Source organism: Gavia stellata, chromosome 12 (assembly GCF_030936135.1).
Source record: "Gavia stellata isolate bGavSte3 chromosome 12, bGavSte3.hap2, whole genome shotgun sequence".
Taxonomy (NCBI): Eukaryota; Metazoa; Chordata; class Aves; order Gaviiformes; family Gaviidae; genus Gavia; species Gavia stellata.
Window position 1 is genome coordinate 23,510,544 of NC_082605.1, and position 12,455 is coordinate 23,522,998.

The 12,455-nt window shown below is 50.3% G+C and overlaps 1 long non-coding RNA gene across 1 annotated transcript; it reads left to right on the plus strand.

Moving 5' to 3' along the window:
- Nucleotides 1-4,476: 4,476 nt before the first annotated feature.
- LOC132317957 (uncharacterized) lies at nucleotides 4,477-7,753 on the plus strand. Its single transcript, XR_009484253.1, has 3 exons — nucleotides 4,477-4,544; nucleotides 5,285-5,384; nucleotides 7,583-7,753. It is a non-coding gene; the product is annotated as an uncharacterized LOC132317957 (long non-coding RNA).
- The last annotated feature ends 4,702 nt before the right edge of the window (nucleotides 7,754-12,455 follow it).

Genomic DNA, 12,455 nt, shown 5'->3' on the forward strand with positions numbered 1-12,455 from the left:
CTGTGTGCCAGAGATGAGACGAACTTTCAAGTCAGTGATATTCCACTCCTCTGGAAGACTAGCCTTGGGCAAAAGCCTCAAGCTTCAGCAGTAAAAGATGAGTGACAGAATAACACTTTAATTATGTCAATAAGATGTTTTCCCTTTAATGCCCCAGCCAGTTTCAGAGGTCTTGTCATGCCTCGTCAGATGTTTCCTGGGAGCCCTCTAACACACTCCTCACCCAAAAAACAAGAGCACCCATGATCGCTGCTCAGAAGCTTGTGCTGGAATGAAGAACGACAGCTCAGGCTGTGTAAAATCTTCCCAATGGGCAGGTGATGTATCAAGGGCTGACAGTACCCAAGAGCTAGCTTGCCAAGAAGTTACCCAACTCATCATCCACAGATGAAAAAATTGGGGAAGAAAACTCCCTCTCCTTTCTTTTCAGTATGCCTGAGCTGCCTTCACCCCCTAACACACATTGAATGCAGACACCTCATTCCTCCTCTGGCAACAGTCAGAAGTTTGCGAGTGGGTGAGCCCCAAAAAAGCCAGCCAGCACTGACATGGGCACCCACTGTGGAAAATAATCTGGCATATCATGTTGTACATGGACATACCCTGGCAGAGATCTGCGATCACATGCTACTTTTACCAGGAATTCAAGCAGGCAGCCCAGTGACAGAACCTAAAATGAGCAAAGCCAGTTCTAAGAGATAGCAGCATTTTTTTTAATTTTTTTTTTTTTTTTTTTAAGATCCCTATGCAGAAAATTCAAGCCTAATAACAGAAATATTCAGGAAGTTTCCAGAGTAGCACACTTCTAACGCTACTCCAGAAGTATAGTTTAAGTTCTGACAGAAAATGAAGCCTGGGTTTTAGATGTACAAGAGTTCAAACAGAATTCCATATGCATATAGTGGAATAACACGGTATACAACGTGTATATTACAAGTAGCCAAACTGCAGAGATGGGGTTGTAATAAATGTGAACTGATGTAACATTATTTAGATGAAGAGGCAGGTTCACAGAACCAAAAATGAACTTTGGACTTTGTACAGATAGCCATTTTGCAGCACAGCCTAGGTTATAGGACCTTGATTCTCCTATAGTTGGAATTGTTTGGGTTTTTTCTTACTGTAAAAGATTCTCTTCATAAAGTTGGATGCTTTCACCAAAACAGTTTATCTGGATGCCCACACTGACTCACGAACCAGGAAGACAAAAAGAATCATTAGTTACCTTCCAGCTTCTGGAGCTTACTATTACTTCTGTTCATATCGGCTATCCAGCACCTCTCCCTATTCTGAAGGGAATCGGGAGCATTTAACATAAGCTTACGTATCCACTTCATTGTTTCTTCTCCGCTGTAGATCTCTCCTTTTGCTTGGGTCTCTCCCAGCGAGACAAAATTCACACAACTTGCAAAAGGCCTGTAAGAAGTGCTACAAATACTTTTTCCTTTGAACTAACCACATTTGAAGCTAGCTGCGTCCTCCTAACTTTTTCTCCACTAAAAAGAATCTGAGCGCTTACAGATTGCCTTTAACTGAATCCATAAAAGGGCTTCAGGATAAATTTGCTTACATTTTTTAGGACTTAGGCAATGACAACGTGGTACAAAGTTGCACCACTTCCTTCCTTCCAATCTCTTTCCAACCCACTGTAGCTAAAACAACTCCTTGAAGCAGTCTTCAAGATTCAGAGCTCACTAGTAAGCTGCTGTCAAAAAGCACGTGAGTAATTAACTCTTGCTTTACAGCCTAGCATTCATTTCAAAAACCTGAAACAACTCAGTAGATTGCCCGTGCACATTCAACTAGGAACATCCAAAGGCTCCCTTGTGAAATGGCTGCTTCGGCAGCCCTCTCACGCAGTTACAACTGCGACTTCTCGCATGTCCACCAGCGTTGTGTCCAACACTCATACCAAATACTGATTCCACAGGGTTATCCTCCCCCACCAAGGCTCATTTCACAGCTCCACCTCCTGTTTGGAAATAGGACCATCCTTTGACAGCCAGCTTTATGGTAACACCACATCATAGGAGGTGCGGCTCAGATGTCTGACAGCGCTCTTTAGCTGAGAACGGTGAAATACAACACTAAGTGAAGAACAGATTTTCTGCGTAGGCATCACATCCAGAAACTCCATTTGTATAGCTAACTAAGCATCTTTAACATCCAGTTTTAAAATACCGGTAGCTAACACTGAGGAACTAATCAACTTTTATATTTATTAGAGAACTATGAAGGCAGAAATCCAACAGCAGAGGCTGACAGATACATCATTTACCCTATTAGGTAAGGTGTGCAACAATTACTTAGCTAGCGCATGCAGTTCATTGTCCTCAAAGCTCAAATTCAACAACAGGGACCGCATTTGCCTCTGTTGAAAGTATTACGGTAATGTAGAACAGACCCACTAAAGTACTAGCTCCTCATTTCTAAAGATGTAGTGGAAATAATTCATCTCAGTTGTGGTTGAGGTAGAATTCAATTTTTCCCTCGCTTCCCCTTCTGGTAGAATGTTTTCTAGCTAACTATAATCAAGTTTTGTTGTGAACATAGCTGAAAATCCAGCAGCGATTAGTTTTCATTATCTGCTGTTGAAAGTTGCCAGCTTCCTTGCATAAAGTAAGAGTCAAATGATTTTTTCACCCTACAGCGAGAGCCACAGTGAAATGCCAAAATTTATTACATGAAATGTAGATTAGTGACACAGAACCCAAGTGCAATATGGATTATTTAATTCATACTCTTTAAACATTGTCAAATTTCTTAAGTGCAGCCTGCAATAGTAAAGTCACAATTCCCACCGTGTGTCCTTCCCTCTGCTTGCTAAGTTTCCACGCTGTCTGTGCGACAGGCTTTTCCCGAGCTGACACAGCTTCCCAGTGTCACAACACCAAGAGGCAATCAGAGAGGCAGCCCCTCACATTTCTACTATTTGCAAGCCATCTATGCACAAGAACAAGATCCAAGCCTGCTGTGATATAATTTTGTCTGCCAAAGTTTACGAGCACCTTTCACGAAATGAAACAGCAATCCCATTTCTAATAACTGAAGATCTCTCATCCAGTGAGGCATTTGGTCTCCAACGATACAAAAAGTCTCCGTATCCCGTCGCAGTAAGCACCGTCACAGCACATCAACCCGCTTCAAACACTGCCTTCATCGAGAAGGCACATTCAGCTCTGGACGGTGTGTTTCAGAAGAGCAGCGACAGCAGCAGCAATAGAAAGGAATACGCAATTCAAGAGACTTGCCCTTGAAGAGAACCTAAAGGATATCTAGATACGGATACGTAAAAGCTGGCATGGCTGAAATACACACGAGAGACCCGACACATCACTTGTTGGCGTTTTAATTCCATTTATACGAACACAGACCTAAGAGAGATGGGGGGGGAACCAGAGCCACAGGAGTACTGATATTCACCAAGTAAGGGACTACACGGAGCGAGCTACCACCTCCCCGCGCCGTACGGCCGCCGACAGCCCCACTGAAGCGAGTCCTCTGGCACACGCAGGCCCAGCGTTGGCCAGCTAAGGCTGTGGGAGGCCTGCCGAAACAAACAGCCGAGAAAAACACCTCCAGTCGGGTTGTCACGTCCCAGCTTTGCGCAGGGAGGAGCGGTGGGGGGGGACACGGGTGGGGACGCAGGGAAGGCCACCAGGATGCGGGCGCACCGCTGCCCAGGCCTCTCTCCGTCTTCAGGAGCGCCCGAAGGGCCCGGGGGACGGTCGGGGTCTCTGAGGAGGAAAAGTGAGCCGGGACCGGCCGAAGCACCCGAGGTTCTCGTGAGTTCGGCCCAAGAGGGCTGTGAAGCAGCTTTAATCTGAGTTTCCACACGGAGGCCCGCTCGCTCGGGGCTCTCCGTTACCTCCCCGAGCACGGCAGGAGACCCTGCTTCGCCCAGCGCCGCCGGGGAGCCCCCAAGGCCCGGCCCGACCCGCGGGGGCCGCCGCCCCCGCCCGGCCCCTCAGCGCGCCCGGCCTCCCGCCTCAGGGCGCGGCGACACCCGCCTCGCGGGGTGGGGCAGCGCGCGCGCCCCGCCGCTCACCGGCCTGTGCCCGGCGCTCCGGCTGCCGCTCGCCGCCGCCGAGTACCGCCGTGCTGCTGCCTCCCGCCCACCGCCGCCGCCCCGGCTAACACTGCACCCGCAGTCCCCGCCGGGAGCTGCCTCCGAGGCGGCTCCGGCGGCCGCCGCCAGCCCCAGCAGCAGGAGACGACAGCGGGGCAGCCAGGGGCGGGCTGCTGCGGGCGCAGCCATCTTGGCAGAGGCACCACGTGCCGCCCGCGGTCAGGTGACGAGCCGCGCCTTAAAGGGGCATTACCGCCGCCCGGAGGGGCCGCGCCCTCCGTGTCGTCCCCCCCCGCCGTTCCCGCCCTCCCGGGGAGGCTGTTCGCGCCCCTCAGGGGGAGCCCCCTCAGGGACCCCGCCGCGGGAGGCCCGCGAAGAGCAGCGGGTGGCTCTGCCCCGGTGGGCCGGGCCGGGCCGCTCTGGCACCCCGCGGAGCGCACAGGTGCCTGTGGAGTGTGCGTTTTGTCTCCGACAGGTACGTGAGGCTTTGCGAGGGAGCGGGGGGAGCGCCGAGCCCTGGAGCGAGGGAGACGGGGCCCGGTCGGGGGGGTGGCCCTGCCGCCCCCGGCCCCTCCTCTCGCCCTGCCCGAGTCGGATTCGAAGTTTGCCTTTCCGCGCTCTAAAAACGAGTGAAGGTGCTGAAGCAAACGTGGCCTAAATAAAGCGCACAGACCTGGGCTGTTGCGGAGACACTGTACCCGCTGCTCTGGTACCTACCAGGCAGTATTTAATGTATATGGTATTCAGGTTTATTCCAGACGTACGTCCAGTACTTGTTGCAATTAACATTCTTGAGAAAAATATGTATGTGAAATGAATGCAGATAGGTCTGTGTTCCCGAAAATAATTTCTTAACTATCCATCAACATAATCCCTTGGCACAACACGGTCGTTTACTGCTCGTTTCACCTCCACGGGGAAAAAAATGGAAATACAGACTCTGCGTTTGAGTGTTCCCACTTTGAGATGTGAAAAACTGCGACTAGGGGCATTGTAGTTGAGCGATTATGTCACTCAGCAATATCCATAGTAAGGGGAAGTTCTAATTGTGTAGGTATCGCTCAGCAGAAGTGAGGACTGGCCCTTTTGTAAACTCTCTTGGAAATCATTGCTAGTAACTTGCACCAAGGGTAATGTTCTCGAGGCCTTGGTCTCCGGCTGAGCACATCAGTATTCACGTGTGTTTTAAGCTCTTTCTTTCTTTCTCTTTTGCAGCAAATTGCTGCAGCGAAACTGCAGCTGAAGGACAGCCGACAGCATGTGGATAGCGTTAATATCAGAGACTTGTACAAGCTGCAGGTCTAAGGCCCAAAAAGTAAGTGCTTACCCCTTTGACTGTGTTCAACAGCAGTATGTAACGTAAGAGTCTGTACATGCCCTCCTCCCAAGAGATCCCTCATCTCTGTTAACGGGGGATGATGCAATTCAGCATCCTTTCAGAATAAGGACTTAGGAAAAAATAAATAAATGGTAAATTCCTTGGGCACTTCTGTTTGTGTATCTGTCCCAGGATTTCGACTTTTCACGCTTAAAAATGGATTTTACCAAGTATGACACAACCAGTCTTTATGGCAAAAACATCACCATGGAGGGGGGAAAAATATAACTGGAGGGGGAAAAGGAGAAACCTGCTTTTCTTTCCAAGTGAACATCAAATCCTCTTACTGCAGTTTTGGGGGTTTTTGCAGGAGTTTTCAGTGCAGGTGACTGAGAAGCAGTTTGCCACAAGCCAGGTGAATGGCAACCTGCAAGCTGAGCAGGTCAGGAATGGAAACGTACTTTATAGAGGCACAATGGCCTCCTGCTTTGCTCTTGGGAGAGGTAGCAATTTGCTGTTAGTAGCAAGAAGCAAATTACTACCCCACTCTGCCAGCTCGGCTGGCTGGGACTTTGTGATCAGAGCAACGGCTCTTCCCACTCACTGTCCCCCGGCTAAGGAGCTGGGGGAGTGGCAGGGGCACATACCTGCTTGCTTGTGTGCCATAAATCCAAAGTCCTGCTATCTCATTCACAGGCAGAAAGAGGGCACTGCTTTTGTATCCCCGTATACACACTGCGCAGCCAAGGTACGTAGCCTAAGGCAGATGGTCATCAGCTGTCTCAATCCAGAACTGTCAATACCTTCTACATCAGGGAACTGCTAATGCCCTTGTTTTCCTTTGTTTTCCCTGTGGTTCACTGTACTTGTTGAAGGATTTTGGTGCTCTGTCATGTAAATCTTTACTTTTTGTGGGAGCTTCTGTTCAGGACTGTCAGCAGAATGGATCTTCTTCTGGATCCTCCACTATGCTGAAAGAAATCTTTACTCATTCTGTGGGATATTAATTAAAAATATTTAATATAATTTTTCCCTATACAGTTTAGGACTGTGCAGCTAAAAGAAGCATGGCCATAGTGAAGGAGAGGGGGTTTTTTTGTGGTTGTTTTGTATTAGTACTGTAAAGGAACAGTACGCAACTGTATTTGCTGTATGAAACTTTACTGTGTGTAAAATGACAGTGCTGGCTGTCTTCACAAGCATGCATTTCATTTATCCATCATTAGTCCCTTTTGCCCTGTGACGTACCTAGAAAAGCAATAGAGTGCAGGAAAACAAATGAATACAGATCTAATTATAAAATCAACCCGTGCTGCTTTGGGGTCAGAAAAATGTAAATGTTCCTTTTATGTTGAAACAGTGATTTTAGCCCCGTGCATTAATGAATCCCTGTGAAAATACAAAGTAAATATAACTTTTCTCCTTCCAAATGTCCAATGCAAGTTACTGAAATGACAGCAAAACCTAGCTATCGAAATTCTACAGTCTTCTAGAACTGAAAACAGTCTGCCAGGATAACTTCGCCGTATTAAAGCCATGGGATTCTGGCTGTGCCATGATGGAATTCCAGAAAATCAGCTAATTTCCAATGAGCTGGGACAGTTCTCTAGTGTATCTTGCCCACTTGTTCTCATCGCTCGTATTCCTAGAATTCTTTTGCATCATTTGCATACTTCCATCAGGAAGGTTTATGTTCCTTATTCTCTCAGGAGACTAGATGAAATAATTGCAATTACAGTTTGCTTCTGAGCAACATCCAACTTCCAGTTTGTAATCTCGAGGACTTCTGAGAACTTTTGCTGGTGTCATTTATTGATCGTGTTTGTGCTCCTATGTCATTTGTTTACAGGCAGCTAATCTCTTCCACATAGTGTTTCATTATTCTCTTTCCTCGCACTGAGTGCACCATGCTTCAGGATTAAGACATTGATGTCACTGTATTAAAATATTACAGAAATGACAGACTTTTCAGCACTTAGCTGAAAAGCTGAGATGTTGCCTAGCGTTTGTCCCTATTGTTAGTAGTGCTTTTCATCTCCTAGTGCTGCAGTGCTGGCATGGACAGCTCTGACAAGGAGAAGGTTTTGTGATCATCTACCTCATCACGAAGACCAGCCATGAACAAGATTAGACAGTCCGATCCTTAGAGTCCTGGTGGCTGCCTGAAATATATTCTGTTCTAATTTTTCTTCCAGGGCTGCTGATTGTGCAGCTGAACCAACAGCAGAGGCAAAAAAATGTGCAAACCCACCCGGCAAGCTGGAGTGCTTTCCGTCCAAAATAGTCAACAGTTAATTGCAAATTTGGCAGCATAAAACAAGATAATATTGTTCATATTCTTGGCAAATAAAAGACTTGAAACTTCATCTTAACATCTTTCATTAATGTTGAATTGACATAATTGCTACAAATAAGGTAGTGATGGACCAGAATAAGGTTCAAAAAGGAGAAAAATAACAGACTTCTCCAACAGCAAAAAACCAAAAATCTCACTTGCAAGGTGTTTTCCTGTGACTGAAATCACGTATGTGATTGGGCTAAACATGTATATTATAGCACTCTAAAGACTGAAGTGATATCTACCAAGTAGTATTTTTTTCAATATTTCCTCTGCATTCTTGAACAGTTCTCAGTCCTTAGACCCTCTTTGTGTATGTGCGTGTGATCTAAGCCCAACCCCTTGTTTGCTGCTGAGACTCTATTCCCCATTTCGGGGGCTTCCTGCTGTAGTTCAGATTATCAACGAAACAGTTGCTTTAAGAGAATAACTCTACGGTGGTACTTCTGAGTGCAAAATTTTTCATTCCCAGACGGCCCTACCGTTTCACCTCTTCCTAAAGCTTTAAGATTATAGGAACCACACGAACTCACCGTGCCTGCAGCAGCATCCCAAAGCAAGTTCCTAAAATGAAAAGGAAACATTTTCCACTGTTGGAAATTTTCATTATTATCTTGTCTTTGCCAGTACCCCTTCAAATCTAGCATGTTCTTTGTCATACCTGATCAGCATTTTGGGCTGAAGGGCCTTCAGTAGCACAAACTCCACAGCCTTTGAAGAACTGACCAAGACCCAGAAGCAAATGTAGTCCACAAGAGAAAATGTAGCCTTTGATATTCTACCTTCCGGAGGGGCTGCAAGATCAGAGGACTGGTAGGCTGCAGAAGGAGCAGGAGACAAAGAACGTGACTGCTGTAGGAGAAGCATGGAGAGATGTATGCAACTCTTCGGACGACGAACTGAGGCTTTGCAGACTGGGATAGTGCAGAATGTCCCCAGGTCTCCCCTCTGCTCTCTCCTATGCATCCCGTATTCACAGAATTTCATACTCTCAGGTCGGGTGAGGCTGGGGCACCCCTTCATCCTCTGTCTGTGGGAAATCCCCCAAAGCTACGGCTTGCATGACATGCGATTTCTAACATGCTGCTGCTGCTCTTACTTAGCACTCAGTAACAAAGCTACGTCAAGGCATACTGCTAGCGTAACCGCTAAAGGTGTTCAGTGGGCAAAGCTCTTTGCCGCTGGCTCTAGCGACAGTCCTTGTCTCACTGCCTCGGTGCACCAGACGTTCTAGCCATTCACTGTCCTCAGCCTACTGAACTCATCCAGAGATTAGATTTGATTACACGAGAATTCATTAGGATTACCTAATGATATTAGGCACCATTACTCTGCCAAATTTCTGATGAGTAATGGCTTGTAGTATTGCAGCCATTTATGAAAATCACAGAACTCTGTTCACTGACCTTCGCTTAAGTTCCTAAGTCATGGACTTCAACTTCTGCATATTCTTGCTTGATAGCCATAATTACAACTCCTCTGATGTTATTTTTTAACGAAGAACCAATATAGCGGTAGGTTGTGTTGAATCAGACCACTGGCTGATCCAGACTCGTTCCCTTTCTCCAGCAGCAATCCGCTGCTGTAGAGAGGGAAGAAAAGCCATGAGCACGGCGGCAGCAGCAGCTACACACCGTTTCCCATCTGACATCTAAGGCAGCAGGTAGGTGCGGGTGGAAGTGAGAGGAGGAAAGTGTTTTCTTCACCTTATGCCAATTAAGGTGATACAGCAGTTCTGCAGCGCTTTGTGCTGCCAAGCATAACCGCTTGTACCCGCCAGCAGGCATAAAAATTACAGTATAATGGTGGACTACATACCTTGACTAATATCTTAAGGACAAATAATTGCATAATATAATAAATAAAAGGAAATGTTACTTCTTTTTTATCACTGCCGGTCATTCTGGCTTACGTTGGCATTGTCAGTCAGTAGACAGGCTTTAGCATTAGGAGCATCCCTACGCCAGATAGCCTTACCGAAGAGGAAACCAAGTAAAACTCACTACTTTCATAGTTTTAAACTCTTCCTCTGCAAAATAGCTGGTTTACCCCACGTCACCGCGCAGCTGAGCGTTCTCAGCGAAAGGCTCTTGTCTTCCAGTAGCTGAATTACCCAGGAGTGAAAGCGGCACGTGTAGATAACCTTGCGAAATCTCAGCCCCTTCCATCCACGCGCGCTCTCTCCGCTATTCGCGCTTCCCAAACCGTGCCAAGACCTGCACTCAGCAATCATTTCTTTTTCCCGGCTTGATTTTCGTGCACTTGACGTGGCTGGTGAAAAGCCGCCGGTGTATCCCGCTACTCCTCGGCGGCAGGTGGGCGCCTCGGGAGCGCTCTCCCGCCCGGTGCCAGGGCCCTGCGCGAAGCCCCCCCCCCCCGGGACAGAATACAGTTTCGAGCCCCCCAAACCGAGGACGACCGGGCGTTTTGAGCACGCAGACCCGCGAGAGCCTCTGCAGCCGGCAGTGCCCCGGCCCGGGGAGCCCGCGGCGCCGGCCCCGCTCCGGGGGTCGCCCCGCCCCGCCCTGCCCGCCGGCGCGGGGCACGCCGGGAGTTGTAGTCCCGCGGGGGCGCTCCCCGGCGGCGGCGTGGCGCCGCCAGGACTCCGCTACCCAGAGAGCCCCGCGGCGCTATATAAGGCGCGGCGGCGAGCTCCGAGCGCAGTAACCATGTGGATGTGCAGCTGAGGCGGCGGCGGGCGGGGGGAGCTCGGCGCAGCCTCCATCCTAACGGGACCGGGCAGCGCCGCGCCGCCAGCATGGGGCTGTCGAGCCGCCGCTAGCCCGTCCCGCCGCCACCGGAGCCAGGTAGGGCCGGGGCTGCGGCAGCGGCTGGGCAGGGAGGCGGCGAGGCTCCGGGCGCCGGGGCAGCCCCCTTCCCCAGGCCGCCGCTGGGCTTGAGGGCGCGGGGCCGCCCCGGGGGGGGGGGGGCGGTCCGGGGGCCGCCGCGCCGGTGCCGAGGCTGGGCCGGCGGAGCGGTGTTCGGCGGGGATGCCCGGCCGCGGGAGCCCCCGCAGGACGGGGCGGAGAGCTCTCCGCCCGCCCGGCCGGCTCCGCGGGGCGCGGGGCCCGGTTCCGCCGTGCCTGTCGGCGAGCGCGGCCGGGCCGGGCCGGGGTCGCCGCCCCGGGGCTCGCCGCCGCTCCTCTCCGCGGGACGACGGAGGCCTCGGCGGTGGCGCAGCGCGTCGGCTCCAACTTTCCCCGTGTCCTTCCTCCCGTGCCCGAGGCAGAGTTGCGAGGGGGGTTCGGCGTTATGTAAACGCCTGCGAGCGCCGGCGGGGACTTGGCCACGGGCGATCTCATTCGTAAGTGGTCAGAAGCCGGGCAGCTGTGGGTGGACGTTTCTGAGGGTCCTGGTGACTGCTCTGACAGCCCAAATATTTAGCTGTTTCCCGGACTACAATAACCGGACTCCAGCGGGGGGGTGGGGGTCAGTGCGTTCCCCAGGCGTGCGGGATGGGCCCTCATTCGGAGCGGGTTTACCTCTTGGTGCCGAAAGCTCAGCTACTGCTACCCGCGCTGGTGGTTTTGGGGCTGAAGGCTGCCTTCTGGCTCCCCCGACTGCCCGGGGAGGCTGCCTGTGCCCGCTGCTCCGCGGACCCTCGCTGCGTTACCCCGGGTGCAGGGGGGCTTTGCTGTAGAGCTGCGCGCGATGGCGTGGGGTCGGTCAGGCTTTCCCCTCTAGCGTAAAACCTCTTTGCCCCATGTGGGCTCAGTCTGGTTCACAGTAGTTTGTCTAAAAAAAGCCCAACAGGTGAAAGGTTTGAGGTACCGCATCAAGTAAGTTGCCTTACACGCCGCGCGGCGGTTCGCGCGTGCCCACTCAACCGCCGATGGATTGGACTGCAGGGCTGCTGCTCGCAGATCAGGAAGGGAGAACGTGGCTAATACAATCCAGACCCTTGCCTTATGAAGATTTAGTGCCTCCAAGTCATGCGTGGAGTAGCGTGCGTGTGTGGTAGCCGTTCGTTTTATTTATTAATGAGGGCCAGTACCTGTGCGTGTGTTTTATTTCTTAAATGTGCACTTTGTTATTTGCCTTTGAGTTTCTTTTCCTGTGCTCGGAAATCTGCCTGGTATCCCAGGACTTCCAGACCTGTTGAGCCAGAAGACTCGCTGACTCAGAGCCCGGTCCAAAGGCCCACATCTGAATTGCTTTCCTCGCAGGGCTCAGCTGCGTGAGCGTGGGATGCGATGTGAAGCCAGTAGCCATTTCTTTCCCTCGGTGGCTTCTCTGTGGGCAAGTTAATGGGCTCCCAGGCACTGGATTTTTTTGTTTGTTTATTTTCTGAACCTCTTCTTTAAGCCAATTTCCTCGCACAGCAAATATTCCAGGTTCTAAATGCTCAGTGGTTTTGCCAGTGTGAGGTCAGCTCCTGAAACACTATTGCACGGCATCGTGGCTGTAGCAAAGCATTGGTTGTTCAACGCTGGTTGTTCGTTGAGTGGAGAAAAGTGATGGCAGCAATCAGGCCGAAAATTCTGGTGTAACAGGACACCTGACGAAAGAAATGTGAAAGTTGACCGCTATGGAAACCAGCGACTGGAAATAGTGCGAATGTATAGTGGTCAGTGTGTGTAAACCAAAAAACGAGTCCTTGTGGAAATGAAAACCACGGTTCCAGTGTTTTTCAAAACAAGCCGTTATAGGAGTGCTATCAAGTAAGCTGTTTGCTGAGCTGCTTATTTCTAATGTGCTCTTTAAGCCATCTTTTGTTTGTCAATAACAAT